The 20,519-nt window shown below is 36.2% G+C and overlaps 1 protein-coding gene across 1 annotated transcript in view; it reads left to right on the forward strand.

Moving 5' to 3' along the window:
* The window catches only part of stan (Protocadherin-like wing polarity protein stan), a 777,611-nt gene that overhangs the window by 364,049 nt on the left and 393,043 nt on the right, over window positions 1-20,519 (forward strand). The gene's annotated exons all lie outside the window — the stretch shown is intronic.

Raw genomic sequence — 20,519 nt, forward strand, 5'->3', positions numbered from 1 at the left:
CAAAAATTATTGAAGAAAAAATGAAAGAGTTTAAGAACAGGAACCAAACCTTGGAGATTCAGTGGCAAGCTTTCAAGAAAACCCTGATTGATTCAGCCAAAGAGGCATGTGATGAGGTTGTCTGCAATGATAGAAAAATCATAACTCCCTGGTGGACACAGGAAGTTAAAGAGGCAGTGAAGGAAAAGAAGAAAGCATATCAAAAGTTCCTGACAAATAAGTCAGCTTGTGCTCTCAGAGAATACAAAGACAAATGAAAGAAAGATAGCAAAACACTGTGTAAAACTAGCTAAACAAAAGTCATGGGAAGACTTTGGCAAGAACATTGAAAATAAATATCAAGAAGGTGGTAAGATATTCTGGAGGTTGTTGAAGAAGCTTAGAAATGGAGGAAAGCGTGCTGTAAAAAGGAGTTAGAGATGATGAAGGTGACATGAAAATGGGAGAAAAAGATATCCTTGAAGTATGGAGTAATTACTTCGAAAAATTGCTAAATGAAACGAGCAGTGATAGCACAGTGGTAAAAAACACTCAACAGGCATACAGTCAGGAATACATATCCGTACTTGAAGTAGAAAAAGCCATCAAAGGCTTGAAATGTGGAAAGGCAGCTGGTGTAGATGATATTCGACCAGAAATGCTGAAGTATTACTATTACTATTATTACGGGCAACTCCAGGGAGTCATTAGACTCATCGAGGGAGGCACCAAATCATATTCATCACAACTATCTGACATTCATACAGTATCTATCATACCTCGCCTTAAACTCATTCACTGTCACAGCATCCACTACAGACTCAGGGAGCGCATTCCACTCATTCACTACTCTAAAAGTAAAGAACCCAGCTCTAACACCTTTACTAACCACACTTTTGCCCAGTTTCCATGGATGTCCCCTAGTCCTCCCACAACCAGCCCTGTTCTCAAAAATATCTTCTGAATTAATTTTATAGAAACCCTTCAGTAATTTGAATGTCTCAATCATATCTCCCCTCCTCCGCCTATCAACCAATTTTTGCAACCCACAAATCCTCAACCTGTTCTGATACGGTTCATTCCACAGACCTGCTATCATCTTGGTCACTCGCCTCTGGATCCTCTCCACATCCTCCCCATCAAGAAGAAACCTAGGTGACCAAATCTGAGCACACAAGTATGGTGGTATAAGAGTCTTACAGTGACTGCACTGAATAGTTCAGAAAGCCTGGACGGAGGGATGAATTCCTGATGATTGGAGTAGAGCTCTAATTGTACCCATATATAAAAAAGGGAAATAAAACTGAATGTGAGAATTACAGAGGTATTTCCCTAATAAGTGTTCCTGGCAAGATCTATACAAGTATACTTGAGAAACGGTTGAGAAGAATTGTGGAGGAAAGGTTTGGTGAAGAACAAGCAGCATTCAGGCCAAATAGAGGCTGTCAGGATCAGATCTTCACTTTACGACAAATAGTTGAGAAATCATGGGAATATAACAAAGATCTATATTTAAGTTTTGTCGATCTGGAAATGGCATATGACAAGATGCCAAGAGAGAAGCTATTCCATATGCTACAGTTATATGGTGTCAATGGGGCATTATATCAAGTGATACTTAGTCTTTATTTGAATTGTAAGTCAGCAGTTAGAATTGAAGGAAGTACAGGAAGATGGTTTAATGTTAAATCTGGTGGAGACAAGGATGTACATTATCCTCTCTGTTATTCATTATCTATATGGATCACATTATGAAGGAAAGTGGTATTAAACATGATATCAGAATTGGAGATGTTAATGTCAGCTCTTTGCTTTATGTGGATGATGTTATACTTCTAAATAAATCCGCTACAAGTTTGCAAGATTCCTGACTAAATTGAATAACTGTTGTAATAGATATGGTATGAAGGTCAGCATAAAAAATACAAAGACAATGAAAATAGGTAGAATCATTGAAAATGTCAACTGTGTTGTGAACGGGGAACCTGTGGTACAAGTAAAACATTTCAGCTACTTAGGCATGATTTTTAGTGAAGATGGTAAATTAAATATGGAAATTGACAACAAAATCAACAAAGCTGGTATGGTAGGAAGTCAAATGAATAAATTTATATGGAATAAGAGAGAAATTAGTCGGAACACTAAATTAGCTGTATACAAGATAGTGTTCAAACCAGTTTTAACTTATGGATCTGAGAGCTGGGTCAGAAGTAAAACACTTGACCAAAGACTAGAGACCGAAGATATGAGAGTCCTGAGAAAGATTAGAGGCGTGAACAGATGGCATCTGTGGCAATATCATATTAAAAACAAGGATATTAGAAAAGAACGTGACATTGTCAGGATCCAGGAATGCGTCAGCAGAGCTAATCTCAGGTGCTATGGTTACTTAAACAGAATGGGCAAGGAAAGATTAGCAAAACAAGTGTTCTCTGCTAAGTTGGCAGGAAAACAACCCAGAGGAAGACCAAGATATAGGCGGATTGATACGGTACAAAGTACCTTAGACGATAGAAATATAAACTCTGATAATGTTGGAGCGTTGATAAGAAACAGACTGATTTGTAGAAAAATTTTAGATAGGAAGTTAGTAATGATATAAATTTTTCATGTAGTATTTTTACTGGTGACAATATTCAGTGATCCAATGATCTAATTAAAAAGATGCCTAATTGGACTGAAGAACTTAAAAGAATTCTACAATCAAAACACCCATTAGTTCCAAGAATTTATGGTGTACCAAAAATACATAAGATAGGTATTCCCTTAAGACTGATAGTGGATGGAAGAGACTCTTCGACCTCTAATTTGGCAAAACATCTCACTAACATGATTTTACCTCACACAGGAAAAACATCTCCTTTCATCAAGAACAGTACACATTTTATTGAGAAGGTAAAAGATATTTACATTGGACCTTCAGACATCTTAGCAAGTTTGGACGTTATCAGCCTATTTACAAATGTTCCAAGAAACGAAACTGTGAATCTCCTTGAAGACCTCTTTCCTCCAGACATCGTAGATCTTTATAAACATTGTATAAATAATACTTTTTTCATGTATCAAGACAAATTTTGGGAACAAAAATAGGGATTGGCTATGGGCTCTTCCCTCTCTCTGGCTTTAGCTGACCTATTTATGGAACATTTTGAAAATAATGCTTTAATCAATTACCATAAAAAACCAAAAATTTGGCTATGCTATGTATATGACATTTTCATCATTTGGTCAGGAACAACAGATGAACTCATTGCTTTCAAAAATTACCTGAATAATTTACATAAGAATATAAAATTTACTCTAGAACAAGAAGAACTTAGAAAACATCCTTTTCTTGACATCCTATTAGAAGTCAATGAAAAAGATAATAAACTTTCTTTCTCAATATATAGAAAACCCACCAACACAGAAAGATTTCTTAATGCAGCCTCACACCACCACCCTTCACAAAAAATAGGTCTAATAAAAACCCTGAGGGACAGAGCTTATAATATTTCCAGCACAGGAAAACAGAGAAATGAAGAATTGGAATATTTAACAGAGATCCTCAAAAAAAATGGTTATGAACCCAATACTAACAAAAAAATCCTCCGCATACCTCCTACAACATCCCGCAGAAACAAGATTTCAAAAACGCCATCACGCTTCCATATATCAAGAATGTTACAGACAAGATGGCTAAATTACTAAACAAACATAACATCGAAGTAGCCTTTCTGCTGCTGGAAAAAATTTCAAGATTTCTATATCCCCCGAAATCTCCACGTCATCCTTTAAAAAAACAAGGTATTTATAAAATTTATTGTTCTTGCATCATCTGCTATGTAGGACAGACAGGAAGATCTGGGAAAATACGCATGAACGAACACCAAAAGGATGTACAAAATAGAAGAGAACACAAATCAGGTCTAGCTTTCCATACCACTTCCACTGGCCACAATGTACTCTGGCAGAAAACAAACATGTCTTATATAGAAAAAAACTGTTACATAAGGAAATTTAAAGAAGCTGCAAACATGCTTAGAATTCCAACACAATGCAATAAAAACCAAGGCTTAATTCTACACCAAGTTTAGTCAGCTTTGATAAAAAATATACCTCAGTCAGACCTTGGACATTATTGTCCTTATATCCATTCTTCACACTTAGAGCAGACTTCTCACTTACTGACCAAGGCAGAGGCTATCAGCATGTAATGTAATTTCCAGTGGCATCCCATACATGTTCCATTGGATTTAAGTGTGTGTGTGTGTGTGTGTGTCCTGAACAACAGAACATGGCATCATCCAGCATTGTTTAAACTTAGCACTGCTTTGAATCTGCATTCTGATTTTTTAATTTTATAAACAGTCAGATGACTACAACTGTATAGTATGAGCTATTAATTTCTCTTTTTTGTTGTTTTAACTTTCAGTTACCTTTTACCACTGAAGATGTAAGTCAAACGACTTACGAAACTTGTCGGGTTTTATTTCTTTATTGTGCTTTTAGCTTAATAAAAAAAATGTGGTCCAATTACCGGAATATGCCTTATGAACTTCTAAACCACAGAAACCTCCACTTACAATATTCATTCTGCTTCGGAAATCCAAGTTTTTGACAATGACCGTTTATTAAATCACAATTTGGATGTGTAATGGTATGCAGTTATATACCTGTATGCTTGGATTTACAGCAAACAAAACACATGGAGTTATCTTCTACCTGGAAAAAAAGATGCTAAAGAAAATGAAAATGCCCTCCTTTTTATTCCATTTCATTGGTAAAGCTGATTCTTAGATGAATTTTGAAGACCATTAGGCCAACAGCAAAGACTTATTTATGCATTAACTTGATACTTGGTTTGATGAAGGGAAGAACTCAGCTAATTTTAAAGAATTATATTCATATTACTGGAGAGTCCATTGCTGCACTTGTTGCATATTTATAGAGTCGGATGCTCCAAGTATTAATGTGATTTACTTAAAAGGTCTTCACAACTTTCTTTGAAAAGAAAAGACAGTTGTAATTTTTATTTTTTATATTGTAATTTTTGTAATTTTTTAAGTTGTAATTTGACATTTGTAATTTCAACCTCTTAATTTTATGAACATTTTTCAGCTTTCTTTCTTGACAAAACCAAGCACACCATTCTTTGGTTCACCCTTAACTTACTATCATTTTCTCTCTCTCTCTCTCTCTCTCATTCTCTATACTTTTACTCACAATTCACTCTTTACACTCACAATTTCAGCCTCAACTTAATGAACACAACACTTTCATGCAACTACTCAGGCATATCTTGTTTCTCGACAATTCACATTCACTCTTTTATTCAATAATAAGTTCTTCAAGCACCTAGCACCAAATCTGTTCAAGTGCAATCTGCCTTGCAAGTATAAATTCTTTTGACTATCAAAATTCAGCCCATACATCAACTTCAAGTGTGCTGTTTCTGAATCATTAGAAAAACAGCTCTCCACTTTTTTTTAGCCCAGATTCCTGTTTCATGCATGATAATGCCATTGTGCATAGAGCTCAAGTGTTGGGAGGATTATCTTCAGTTTTAATATATTCAACAACTGTTGTGGCAGTACAATCACACACACACACACACACACACACACACTTAAATCCAATGGAACATGTATGGGATGCCACTGGAAATTACATTGCATGCTGATAGCCTCTGCCTTGGTCAGTAAGTGAGAAGTCTGCTCTAAGTGTGAAGAATGGATATAAGGACATTTAATATAAGAATGGCTTATATTAAGCATGGTCCATGCTGTCAGGGAATATGCCATACTGATGTTATACGACCATATTTTTGAGTATATTGTGTTTTCTTTCGATGATGATGATGATGATCTTTTTTATCATCATCATCATCATCATCAAATTCCTGACATGTACCCTCAAGGGATGTACAGGATATGATAGTACTACATGAAAAATTTACATCATTACTAACTTCCTATCTACAATTTTCCTCTAAATCAGTCTGTTACTTATCAAGACTTCAACATTATCAGAGGAAGACCAAGATATAGGTTTAAGGCACTTTGTACCATATCAAACACCTATATCTTGGTCTTCCTCTGGGTTGTTTTCCTGCCAACCTGAACACTTGTTTTGCTAATCTTTCCTCGCCCATTCTGTTTAAGTGACCATATCACCTGAGATTAGCTCTGCTGATGCATTCCTGGATGCCAACAATGTCAAGTTCTTTCCTAATATCCTTGTTTTTAATATGATGTTGCCATTGATGCCATCTGTTCATGCCTGTAATCTTTCTCAGGACTGTCATATCTGCGGTCTCTAGTCTTTGGTCAAGTGTTTTACTTCTGTCCGAGCTCTCAGATCCATAAGTTAAAACTGGTTTGAACACTGTCTTGTATACAGCTAATTTAGTGTTCCGACTAATTTCTCTCTTATTCCATATGAATTTATTCAATTGACTTCCTACCATACCAGCTTTGTTGATTTTGTTGTCTATTTCCATATTTAATTTACCATCTTCACTAAATATCATGCCTAAGTAGCTGAAATGTTTTAATTGTTCCACAGGTTCCCCGTTCACAACACAGTTGACATTTTCAATGATTCTACCAATTTTCATTGTCTTTGTATTTTTAATGCTGACCTTCATACCATACCTATTACAACAGTTATTCAATTTAGTCAGGAATCTTGCAAACTTGTAGCAGATTTAATTAGAAGTATAACATCATCCGCATAAAGCAAAGAGCTGACATTAACATCTCCAATTTTGATATCATGTTTAATACCACTTTCCTTCATAATGTGATCCATATAGATAATGAATAACAGAGAGGATAATGTTCATCCTTGTCTCACACCAGATTTAACATTAAACCATCTTCCTGTACATCCTTCAATTCTAACTGCTGACTTATAATTCAAATAAAGACTAAATATCACTTGATATAATGCCCCATTGACACCATATGACAGCCTCTATTTGGCCCGAATGCTGCTTGTTCTTCACCAAAAACTTTTTGTCCACAATTCTTCTCAACCGTTTCTCAAGTATACTTGTATAGGTCTTGCCAGGAACACTTAGTAGGGAAATACCTCTGTAATTATCACATTCAGTTTTATTTCCCTTTTTTATATATGGGTACAATTAGAGCTCTACTCCGATCATCGGGAATTCGTCTCTCTGTCCAGACTTTCTGAACTATGCATTGTAGCCACTGTAAGACTTTTATACCACCATACTTCAGCATTTCTGGTCAAATATCATCTACTCCTGCTGCCTTTCCACATTTCAAGCCTTTGATGGGTTTTTCTACTTCAAGTACGGATATGTATTCCTGACTGTATGCCTGTTGAGTGTTTTTTACCACTGTGCTATCACTGCTTGTTTCATTTAGCAATTTTTCGAAGTAATTACTCCATACTTCAAGGATATCTTTTTCTCCCGTTTTCATGTCACCTTCATCATCTCTAACTCTTTTTACAGCACTCTTTCCTCCATTTCTAAGCTTCTTCAACAACCTCCAGAATATCTTACCACCTTCTTGATATTTATTTTCTGTGTTCTTGCCAAAGTCCTCCCATGACTTTTGTTTAGCTAGTTTTACACAGTGTTTCGCTATCTTTCATTTGTCTTTGTATTATCTGAGAGCACAAGCTGACTTATTTGTCAGGAACTTTGATATGCTTTCTTCTTTTCCTTCACTGCCTCTTTAACTTCCTGTGTCCACCAAGGAGTTCTGATTTTTCTATCATTGTAGACAACCTCACCACATGCCTCTTTGGCTGAATCAATCAGGATTTTCTTGAACGCTTGCCACTGAATCTCCAAGGTTTGGTTCCTGTTCTTAAACTCTTTCATTTTTTCTTCAATAATTTTTGTGTGTTTTAGTCTACAGTTCACATCTGAGAGATGCTCAACTTTTATTTGCTTTAAAACTTTCTTACATGTTATTCTTTTCAATATGAAATTCAATTTTATCCTGCTCAAGACTAAATAGTGATCACTTCCAATTTCAAATCCTCTGTATACTCTGGTGTCCTGCACCAGAGAGAAAACATCATTATCAGCAATAACATAGTCAATGAGACTTTTCTTATTCCTTGCCTCTTCTCTCCATGTGAATTTGTGCACATTTTTATGTTGGAACATGGTGTTAGTAATAACCAGTCCATGTCCTGAGCAGAAATCCAACAGATATTTGCCATTATTATTAGCTTTGCTCTTTTCTCCAAATTTTCCCAAAATATTTTTGTATGTCTGACAATCATTTCCTACTCTGCTATTTAGATCACACAAGGACCAACTTTTCCTTTTTCGTTGTGTCAGTTGCTTTCTCTAAAGCCTCAAAAAATTTCTCCATTTCTACCTTAGTAGAACCTTCTGTGGGACCATAGGCACAAATAAATCTCATTATCCAGTTCCCCATTCTCATATTTTTCCACATTACTCTACTTGAGACTGACTGCCATTCAAGAAGATTAGCCTCGTATTTTGTGTTGAATACTATGGCTACTCCTTCTTTTCCTTGATTGTCATTTCCTGAATATAACATTTTGTATTTATTGCTCAGAAAGATCTCACTAGTTTTTGTCTTTTTTGTTTCAGTCACCCCTATTATGTCGATCTGGTACTTATCTAATTCCTCAGCTAGCTCTATTTCTTTGCCATTCAGACTTCTTATGTTGATAGTACCGATCTTTAATTCTGGTGATGTTGAGTTGGGGGTGTGCTTTCAGATTTGTTCCGGTAGCTGACTTTTGGCTGTTCACCCTTGTTCCCTGGCGAAAACAACGGGGGCCTTGTTTAACCAGGTGACGCTCCAACTGTCATGAAATTTTGTCAATGTTGTACCATCATTTTATATATTGGTTTAAGCCAATAAGAATACAATTTGGTTGGCTAAATCCCAAATTGCCAGCCCATCCTCATTTGTTCAGTTTCCAGGTAGATACCCAACAGGGTGCACCACGATAAGGTGAGGATTTGATATGTGGTCGGAAGCCCTGGTCAGTTCTCTGCATTCCTTTAAAGGCTATGTGGAGCTCTCCTCTCAGTTATACAGGTTTGACCCTTAAGCACCCCACTTGATGATCTTTTTTTATTAAATCTTATATGTCCCTATGTGATGTCCCTTATACATGTCTAATGTTTCTCGCTGTCTCCTCATTTCATTGTCGTTTTTTTTTGTACGCAGTTTGTTCTTGCAAAAACTGCACAAGATACAACTTGGTTTCAAAGTGTTTTGTTAATTCTGTCGAGCAGTGTAATTTACAGTGAAATCTTTGCCTGTACGACACTTTCAGTTGGATGAAAATATTGATACCACATGGCTAGTATTAATATCTTGTTCCTTTTAATAAATGCATGCATTTAAAACCAATGAAATTACTTACCAAAATTCTGTTCTACCAGGTATTTGCACTTTCTGTAAGCACTAGTAAGAAAAATGGTATTAAATCACATTACTACTTGGAGAAGACTACGCTATAAATGAGGTTTTGTTAAATGCTGGTCTTGCATGTTGTATGATAGAGTGAGAGCTCAGTTGAATAAAGGGCATGGATATATATACCACAATATTCTGCATTTTGTCTGGCACTTGGACAGAATTCCACTGGAGAAGTTATTCACATTAAAAGGGATAAGTCTGCAAAATAAGCTTATGCCATGGTAGATGTCACAGCACCAATCAGTGCCTCTAAACTCGTTGTTTACCTTAAGTTTTAGCACATTCATGATTCCTAATGAGCAGAAAGAGGGCAAGACTAAACAGAGGAAATATTATTATTAGTAGTATTATTAATCCAATTATATGATTATTCAATCACAAAATATGATCCTCCAATTGCAAAACAGACCACAAGCAAAATAGACATTATGCTTCCCAATCATAAAAGAAGCAGAACTTCTCTCAGTAATAGAACAAATCAAACCAAACAAAGGTCCAGGAATCGATGGCGTAAGACCTAAGGATATCGAGCAGCATGCAACTAGCCTACTAAAATTAACAAATAAAATATTTAAAGCTGGTCAAATACCAAGTATGTTAAAGATGACCATAATCACACCCATATACAAACACGGAAAAAGAAATTTAATCGATTAATTACAGATCCATAGCAACACTACCAATTATCAATCAAATTATGGAACAGATCGTACTAAAGAAACTTGTAACATTTACAGAGAATTTTCATATAATCCCCAAAGCACAATACGGTTTTTAATAAAATAAAAGAACAACATCTCTCATAGAAGACTTTACAGATGTAATTAATACCACCTTAGATAAAAACAGAATTGTCATGGTAGTCTTTATAGATTTGACTACAGCATTTGTCACACTCACACATCAAACCTTATTAGAAAAGCTAAGACATTTTGGAATAGATGGGCCTGTGCACAGGTTAGAAACTACCTTCAAAATAGTAAACGGATCACACTAATTGGGTCAAACCACAGTAGTGAGCTACCAGTAACCTGTGGAGTTCCAAAGGGAGCTGTTTTCTCCCCAACTTTATTCAACATTTATATGAATGATATTAACCAGCTACCTCTCAAAGGCAAGATCTTCCAATATGCAGATGATACAGCTATAATAACCATCCATAATAATGCAAGCATAGTATTAATAAATATGCAGCAGGACATAAATCTGCTCATTGACTGGTTTAACGAAAACTCCAGACACCAAAACTCTGACAAGACAAAATTAATTATATTCAAAAATCCACTGACTCAACCAGTTGGTAATATACATGTAATGATCCAACATCCACTCTCCAACATAAAAAAACACACAGAACAGTAAAACCACTACAATCAATTGAAAATCGGTTGAAACAATACCATATCTTGGAATTTACTTTGATGCAGATATGAACTGGTCCACATTAACCATCTACAAAGAAACTCCAAAAACAATAACTGGCAAACTCTACAGGTTAAAAGATGTAGTTTGCACATGTCTGAAAACACTAATATACAAAGCACTGTGCCAAAATATACCAAGATATGCTATAACAACGAATTGATCTTTTGGGAACAAAGAGACAATACTGGCTTTATATACACTGCAATGTCAGAACACAAATTACTAACAGCAAAACACTTACATCACTATGCAGCTATGCTAAAATATTATTTCGATGCCAACTACAAGATAGCCAGAAATACGTATTGTATAACAAGACCTCAGACGACTAATTATTATTGTTATTATTATTCAGGCCTCCGTGGAGTCAAAAGACTGAACTCATTGACTGTTCTTGCTCTCACCACTCTATCAGGCAATGGATTCCATGGTTCAATGCAAAGAAACCACTCCTCACCCTCTTGCTCACAGCTTCCTTTCGTGACATGCAGGATTGGCCCCTTGTCATCGTTTCTGTTCCACCAAGTAAAAGAACTCCCCAGTGTCAACGCTGTAACTACCTCTTAACATTTTAAAAGTCTCAGTCATTCATTTAAAAGTCTCTCCTCCTTCTATCTACCAAACTATGCAGTCCACATTCCCTCAGCCGATCCTCATAACTAATATTGTACAGTCCTGAAACCATCTTTGTTATCTGCCTCTGTACCCTTTCAACAATTAATTTATCCCCTTCAAATCGGGACCAAATTTAAGAACAATAGTCTAAGTATAGTCTGAGCAGAATCTTATACAATGGAACAATAACTCTTTTATCTCTGCAGGTCAGCATCCTTTTCATTATTGCAGCAATCCTCTGGGAATTTCATTTCAGTTTTTCTATCAATTATCACCCCCAGATCTTTTGTTTCCCCTACTTCCTTTAGTACAGCTCCTCCAATCGAGTATGCAGCCTCCCATCAATGTATCCGAAACTTCATGACTTTACATTTTGCTGCATTAAACCAACATTCCCAATCATTTTCCCAGTTTATTCAAATACTCTTGCAGGGCTGCCACATATGTACTATTACTAATAACCCTTCCAGCTTCACATCATCTGCAAACAACTGAATATACCCCCTGCAATCCATTGAAAATGTCATTGATATAAAAGTTAAACAATACAGGTCCCAGTACTGAGCCCTCTGGAACTCCACTTGTAACCTTCTAGCTCCTAGATATTGCCCTACCATACACAACTCTCTGATACCTATCAGACAGCCAATCCTGAATCCAGTTGACTAACCCGACATCTAAGCACGTGTGCTGCAACTTAAATATCAGCTTATCATGTGATATTGCAAAGGCATATCAACTTATCATGTTATTGCATAAATATGTCAAATGCCTTTGCAAAATCCAAAAAAAAATGCAGCATATGCTTTTCCCCTCATCAACTGCTCTTGGCACTTTATTATAAAAGGCAATCATATTACTAAGGGAGCTTCCCATAACAAATGTATGTTGACTCTTACAGATAACATTACCCTCATCTGCCCAATGCTGGATATGGTTCTTCACTAATTTCTTCAAGATCTTAACAACTACTGATGAAACACAAACTTGCCTATAGTTAGACACATCAGCCTGCTAGCTCCCTTATGCAATGGCACTATCTTACCTTATTTCCATTGCTTGGGTACCTTTCCTGTAGCCAAATTTTCACTGAAAAGCCAGGTCAACAGAGCTGTCAGTTCTTTAGCACATTCTATCAAAACACATGGTGAAATACCATCCAGTCCCACAGCTTTACTGACATCCAGAATACTCAGTACTTGGAACACACTCTCCTCTTGTAACTCTAACCCTCGAACCTGCCCTATCCCTCTAGTATTAAAACTTACTTCTCCAGGATGAAATACACCAATAAAGTGTTCCAAGCACTGAGTGCTCTGGATGTCATTAAAGCTGTGGGGAGTATCACTCTATTTCCATTTTTATACCACAATGTCACTCTTCCACAATCATTTCTCCTCCTACTGGCTACATTGCTAAAAAATTCCCTAAGAATTTCTTTGGGTCTTAGTGCCAATCTCTTCTCATATTCCAGTTTTGCCTTCCTTACCATACTAGTTACTCTCCTGGCCTGTGTCCTATATTCTTCATGCATCTGCTCTCCACCCCTCTCATTATATTTTTTCCATAATCTCTTTTTCACCTGCAGTTCCTGTTTGATATTTTTTGTCATCCACTTTACACCAAATTGTATCCTTTTCTTCACTTGTGCAATACAGCTTACTATTGCTGCTAATACACACTAATGATATCCCTATCCCAGCCTTCCAATTCTGCCTGCCATGTAACTGCCCCAAGTCAATATCTAAAACTATTATAATCACTTGCCTTATAATTCCACAATCATTCCCTTTTCTTTGATATTACTGCATGTCTATTCATCTTCCAAGTCAAAACCACATGGTCTCTCCCCAACTGGAGGGAGAGATGTCATCTCAGTTATTATCAGCTTTTCTGATGCTATAACCAAATCCAAAATTCTTGAACCTCTTGTTCCCTCTATTACATGTTGCCTAAGACATTTGTCCTTCAAGAATTCTATAAATTCCATTCCCTAATTACTACATACATTTTCCTCTTCCCAAGATAGCACCTGTAGTTAAAATCTCCCATAACAATCATTCTTCTTGCACTAGCTGCTCTTGCTCGCCATTCATCCTTCCAATCAAGACAATCTCCAAAAATTTCACAATCATTCAAGCCTTCCACACTCCTGCACTCTTATTTTTTCATTCATGTTTCACTCATTATTCTCATCCTCTTTCACACTACACGTCTCTCTAGGTCGATTCTCCTGTCCCTGATGCAACGAGGTCAGTTATGGTAATATCTCACTCACTAAGTTCCTCTCACTGCCTTCATTTTGCACATATATGCATTCCCCCTTCTCTCGTCTGCCACATATCTAGCTGCTGGGACTCACACATACCACAAGCATTGCATGTCACAAAATATAATCCTTAAATGGAGGAGGACTTGGAGACATGCTATTTATAATTGGAGCTGCAGATGCCACCATCATTAAATAGTGAGGTGGAACTACTACAGCTAAACACTAATTATATCACATACAAATACAGACAGTCTTCGGTTTATGCCTCACTTCCATCCCTGAAAAAATGGGCATAAACCAAATTGTCATAAAACAAATCCAATTTTTATGGGAGATAGAAAGTTATGTACTGCATAGTCAAAAAATATGCAAACGAAGTATGTGTAACATTGTTATATTTAAAGCTTTGATAATACATACATATATATTTGTTAAAATAAAATTATTAATAACGAAAACAAAACAAAATTATATACAAAATATATGAAACTTTGAAAAGATATTACATATTTCTATGTTGAAGTTCCTGGTTTCGGATCACCTGCATTTTTAAAAAAAAAAGTATCCAGTATTAACTGCCTAGATTTTCTTTTTCTTTCTTTAAGGTGTTCAGTGTAAGGTCAAATAGATGCGATTACACTCCTTTTTTACATTCACACTCCATTCCCAATCGGTCCATTTCGCAGAGTCCATCAGTCAATGTCTCTATGCTTGCAAGGATATACACTGTAAATCGGCAGTTTTTTTATCTCTGAGAGGACCTTTGTTTTCTTTCTCCTCCTTTGGATGTTAACTTAATCATTCGGCTAATTCTTTTAAGTCTTCATTGGAAAGCAGTTTATCATGGCTTTGTAAGACTTCTGTCACATCTTCAACATTCTCCCCTCTCTCTCTAATTCCTTGAAGTCGTGCATAAATTCTGGAAGAGGTTTTCGCCATGCTCCTTTTAAACACTTTGCTGACACTTCGTTCCAAGCTGCCTTGATGTTGTTAATGCCCTTCAAAATATCGAATGACCACCAATAGTCTTTAATAGTTTTTCCTGAAGTGTCCAAGACTCTTACCATTTCCATAAATGTTATATGGAGGTGGCTTTTGAAGATTGATATACGCCCCTGATCAATCGGTTGTAAAAGCGATGCTTGTTTGCAGGGCATGTAAACAACCTTGACATCCAACAGTGTTCTTACTTCAGCAAGGTTTTGAGGATGTCCAGAGGCATTATCCAAGCGAAACAATGCCTTGGCTGGCAAATCATTTTCTTTACAGAAGTGAAGCATGATAGGACAAAAATAATTTGTGTACCAATCTATAAAAACGTCTTGTCTAACCTAAGCTTTCTTGTTCCATTTACAATAGACTGGCAACATGCCTTTTAGACCCTTGAAGGCATGTTATGTCTGTGAATGGTACACCAACATTGGTTTAAGCTTCAAAGTTCCGGAAACATTTGCACCCAACCAAAGCATAAGTCTATCTTTTGCAGCTTTAAAACCTGGAGCAGAATGTTCTTCACAGGAAATGATGGTGCGTGATTAAAAATCATATCAGAAGGATAACTTCCTTGTTCTACACAGTCTTGAAATTCTTTAGGAAAAGCAGCCTCTGTCACAACATCTGCACTTGCCGCCTTACCACATAATTTGACACTATGGCACTTACTTCGAGATTTAAATCTCAAACCAACTTTTGCTTCCTAAAAATGTTTCTTTGCCTCCATCTGTCTTTTTAAGATCCTCAAAAATTGTTTTTGCTTTCTCAGTTATAACAGCCTGCATTAGAGGAATGTTTTCTGATTCAAGTCATCCACCCATAATGATAATAATATTTCCATTTTTTCATGAAGTTTACTCTTGCTATAACATACATATTTTACGTTTAGTGCTGCCGTAGATTGTTGTGCGGACTGTTTTATTCTATCTGCATTTTTCATAATTGTAGTAACAGTCGATGGAGGTGAGTTCATACTTCTACAGACATTAACATGTGTCTGCCCATCTTCTATTTTTCGAATCACCTTTATCTTCTTTTCAAGTGTGATTGATTTCCCCGCCTTCTTAACACCAAGTTCTGCTAACTTTTCTGCACTTCTTTTATCAGACATGATGTGTAATTACGTACTTTATCAATTTAAATACTTATGTATGTAAAAAAAATTAAATACAACAATTAGGTAGATTTAACAGTAAAACTAGGTTTGATACACATACGTCGTAGTAGCTCGGTAAACTCAAACACATACCTGCTAGCGTCGTTTCTCAGTCAGACCACACTACAGTGAGAAAGCACTCGCAGGCATCCGGTGTTATTATGAATCGGCATAAATTGAGCCATTGTAAACTGAGGATTGTCTGTATATTAATCACTACAGAAAGGCCACTCAAACTTTCTACATCCTAGACATACTAAGTAAACTACTTTTTGAATACAGGAAGCTTACAAACTACAATAGCGTGAAAAGAGCCTTAAGACATACTATGAACGAGAAATATGTACCCTACACACCTTACAAACTTAATGAAACACATTATATTAGTTCAGGCTTTCTAGTTCAGTGACGCGTCATGACATTCTAAATTAGCTTGCGTTCTTTCATGTGAATGAATTTCTCATCCTATGGCTGTGTTGAATATCAGACCTATCAAACATCAGCCTACTTCCAAGACCAATTAACTAATCAAACCAAGAAACAAAGCAATAAACCAATAAACAATAACTAACCCGTGTCATTCTCAGATAAGCTTACTAAAAAGCTTTGAGGATACAAGCTGAGACATTACATCTCAACCAAGATCAACATAAAGAAAAAAAATTCCATTTATTACATTTAATTACTATAGTCATAGTGCTTAAATACATTAAAGCAAAAATTATAAATATATATTTCTTGTTATTGTATAAATACTGTAAAAATGTAATCTTATTCATCTGTAACTATAAGTTACCAACTACAGTAACTATTGTTAATATATTATACAAAAAAAAAAGCAAAATTTGTATGAATTTCATTGTTAAAAAAATCCAGAACAATATGTTTTATAAAGTCATAATATATATCATAATTTTAATAATAAAATTATTCAATTTTTTTAAATAGAAATCTAATGTGGAAAATGAACCATAATCTCTAGCACTTAGTTGCTGTACTTTGTAAAATAACAATGTTGGAATGTCACTTGTGATGATTATTGTATATATATAAATGTTTTGAGATCAATTTAAAAAATATATATATATTATGATTTCATTTTCTTGCCATTCATGGATGGTCAATGCTAGTCAATTCAAAGTCTATTGTACATTCCTTAAACTAATCCACCATTTGCAACTTCCAGGTATAGTCCCTTGTCCTTCTTCCTTCCCCTTATTCTACTGTACGAAAAATCTCCTGGTGTTAATACAAAAATAACCCTTCAACAGCTTAAATGTCACGGTCATATCCCCCCTTTTGTCTTCTAACCACAAAACTCTGCAGTCTGCATCCTCAGTCTCTCCTTATAATTAACATTGTGCAGTGCAGATATCATTTTTGTTATCAGTCTCTGACCTTTTCAAGGTTCCTTAATCCCTTCAAATTCTGGGGGACGGATCTGAGCACAGAAATCCAGATGTGGGCTGATGAAAGCTTTATACAATGGGACAACCACCCTTTTATCTCTCATGGTTAATGTTCTCCTCAGTATTGCAGCAATTCTGTGAGGTGACCTCGTAACACCTTTGCTATATGTCCTCTGAACTCCCAATTTCCATCTACAATTATCCCAAGATCCCTTGCTTCCTCCACTTCATCTCTCTCTTTGCTGCCATTGCCACACTCTCTTTATTCCACTTGGCAAGCACAAGTAAGTTTTTGTAGTAGCGTGTGTGTGTGGGGGGGGGGGGGGTTGAAACTCCAGGCCATTCCTGAAAGCTGACTATGAATGTGGTAAGCAAGTAAGGTCCAGGTTCTTTCATAGTTTTGTGTGTGTGAAATGGACTAAAATAAGAAGCTGTAGTTTATCTTTGGTGAATGTATTCAACTAAAGCAGTGATGTGTATTTAAGTATCAGTGAATAAAAGGCCCTTCCTCAATTAATCCTTGGATTCCCTTAAGGAGCCTTCATCATAATAATAATCCATTATATTTGTGATACCTCCAAGGAGTCCGAAGACTAATCGTGGGAGGACACCTACTGTACAACTCTGTCTCCACTCTTACACCGAACCTCTACCTATCAATCATCAACATCGATGCCATCTGCTGCCCACCACCACCACAACTAGTAGTTTTTGTCTGTAAATTGCTTGTGTTCTGAAGGGCTGATTTGTCTGTATGTGGGATGAAAAACCGAGTTTCCGGGAGAAAAAACCCTACTACCTAACTCACCATCACCATAGGAAGGTATCATCCTCCATGTTAGCACAAAAATCTGTTTGTTTGTTGTTGTCACCTAAACGAAGAGCTTGCACCAGTTGCAATCTGTATGGCTTCCTGAGCAAACGTCGTCGTAACACACGCCAAACAGTCACGTGAGGGATGGTAAGTTCTCGGCTAGCACGACTAGTGGACTTGCGCGGGCTTCGCTGAAAAACCTCTTGAATTCGTTGCACATTCCCTTCTGAGGTGCATGGTCATCCAGGACTCTTTCTGTACATAAACACCCTATTTTTTGAAATTGTCGATACCAATGGCAAATGTTTTTGTCCAGTGGATCAATTCCATAACGTCGTCTAAAAGCACGCTGACTGCAATCACGGACTCAGCCTTACTAAATTCGAGAACACAAAATGCCTTCTGTTGACTTGATGCCATTCATTAACGAAGCGTAGCGGCTATTTGAGCGCTAGTAGTGGCATCTAGCGGTCGTCATATCAAACTCTTGGCCAAGGCCGTTCACATGGTACAAGTCACATTCACTTGTGGTTCGTGGTTGCAGAGATATACAATTTTCAAATCAGGACATTATTTTTGAAACACCCTGTATATAACCTGTCAGAGTTGTATATATTGAAGTCACAAAAGAAGATGACAGCAATGCTTGGGTCACTGGGCTGAAGAAAAAAAAAATCTTCAGTAGAAAAAAAAACGATCAGGATGATTTTTCAGAATTTAGTGAGCAGTAGAGACAGCAGATGTAGGTTACAGAATTCTGTCAGGAAACCTTCAACAAGAAAAGAGAGAGAATTTTAGATTTAGCAGTCTTTGTTATATTCCATTTGTATGGAATATACAATTGAACAAGTATTACTCCTGTGGCTTTGCTAACACCAAGTATTAAATGCTTAGTTAGCCAAGTGGGTATGATACCCTCCTCTCCACCCAACAGGCTGTAGATTGTTATTCCACCATAGGTGTGGATGCTATGATTGTCTTCAGATAGGAGACAAATTTCATTGCCTAGTCTGACCACCTCCTCATTTATTGGAGGCCCAGAAAAAAAAAAGTTCTGTGTTTGGTATCTAGAACAGGATTTCTGGATTTTGTAAAAAAAATTAAAAATATTTGAAAAATAAATAAACTGAAGTAACAATAAAATAAAATTCTCAACCACTCACTGAACTATGTTTGTTATAGGTTTATAGCCAGCATTTCATCAGTGAAAGTCTCATAAAAGGGCAAGGAGTCATGTTAAATATTGGTTGAACTGTCATGATAAATAGTGGTTGTATACAGTGTACGATTCATTTAAAAAATAGGAAGCAGGTCAGGATGTCTGTAGATGGTAATAGTAGTAGTAGGTGCACATAATTTCTATGTGTATGTTTTTTTTTAATGGTTTCTCTAGTAAAATTCAGAAATTTGTGTTTGTTTATGTAGCTGAGGAATGTTTGTTAGCTGTGGGGACCATAAATTTAACAAATGCACATCTATAAAATATAAAATGTGATAGGATAGCAAAGGAAAAATGAAAGATTCTCCATACAATGCAGCTTGTAATAGTTATGCTGAGTTCTTTTGTGTGTTTTATCTGTATTCTTTTCCAATCATTTTAAAAGGCACTTCATATCTTTTAAAAGTAGGCAATGGTTATAGTGCTAATTCCTGCTTATGTCAAGTAAATTTTAGATTAAATTTTAAAGCAGATAAATTTCTATAATTATGCAATGTGATTTAGCATGCCAGTAGACCAAACTACTGCAATTGGTAAATTTCATCATCATCAAATTCCTGACATGTACACTCAAGGGATGTACAGGATATGATAGTACTACATGAAAATCTTATGTCATTACTAACTTCCTATCTACAATTTTCCTCTAAATCAATCTGTTACCTATCAAGACTCCAACATTATCAGATCTTATATTTCTGTATTCTAAGGCAATTTTACTGTACTAATTCACCTATATTTTGATCTTCCTTTGGGAAGATCGACCTGTCAGAGAACACTTGTTTTGCTAATCTTTCCTCTCCCATTCTGTTTAAGTGACCATACCACCTGAGATTAGCTCTGCTAACAATGTGTTAGCAGAGCTATTAGTGTTTTCCTAATATCCTTGTTTTTAATATGATATTGCCATTGATGCCATCTGTTCACTCCCCTAATCTTTTTCAGGACTCTCATTTCTGTGGTTTCTAGTCTTTGGTCAAGTGTTTTATTTCTTACCCAGCTCTCAGATCCATAAGTTAAAATTGGTTTGAGCACCGTCTCTTGTACAGCTAATTTAAGGATGCTTAAGGGTCAAAGCTGTATAATTGAGAGGAGACGTCCACATAGCCTTTAAAGGAATGCAGAGAGCTGATCAGGCTTCTGACTTAATGTCCAGACCTCACATTCTTGTGGTGCACTCTGTTAGGTATCTACCTGGATACTGAA

The sequence above is a fragment of the Typopeltis vanoorti genome, chromosome 1, assembly GCF_054136105.1.
Source record: "Typopeltis vanoorti isolate ZY-2024b chromosome 1, IOZ_Tvanoo_1.0, whole genome shotgun sequence".
Taxonomy (NCBI): domain Eukaryota; kingdom Metazoa; phylum Arthropoda; class Arachnida; order Uropygi; family Thelyphonidae; genus Typopeltis; species Typopeltis vanoorti.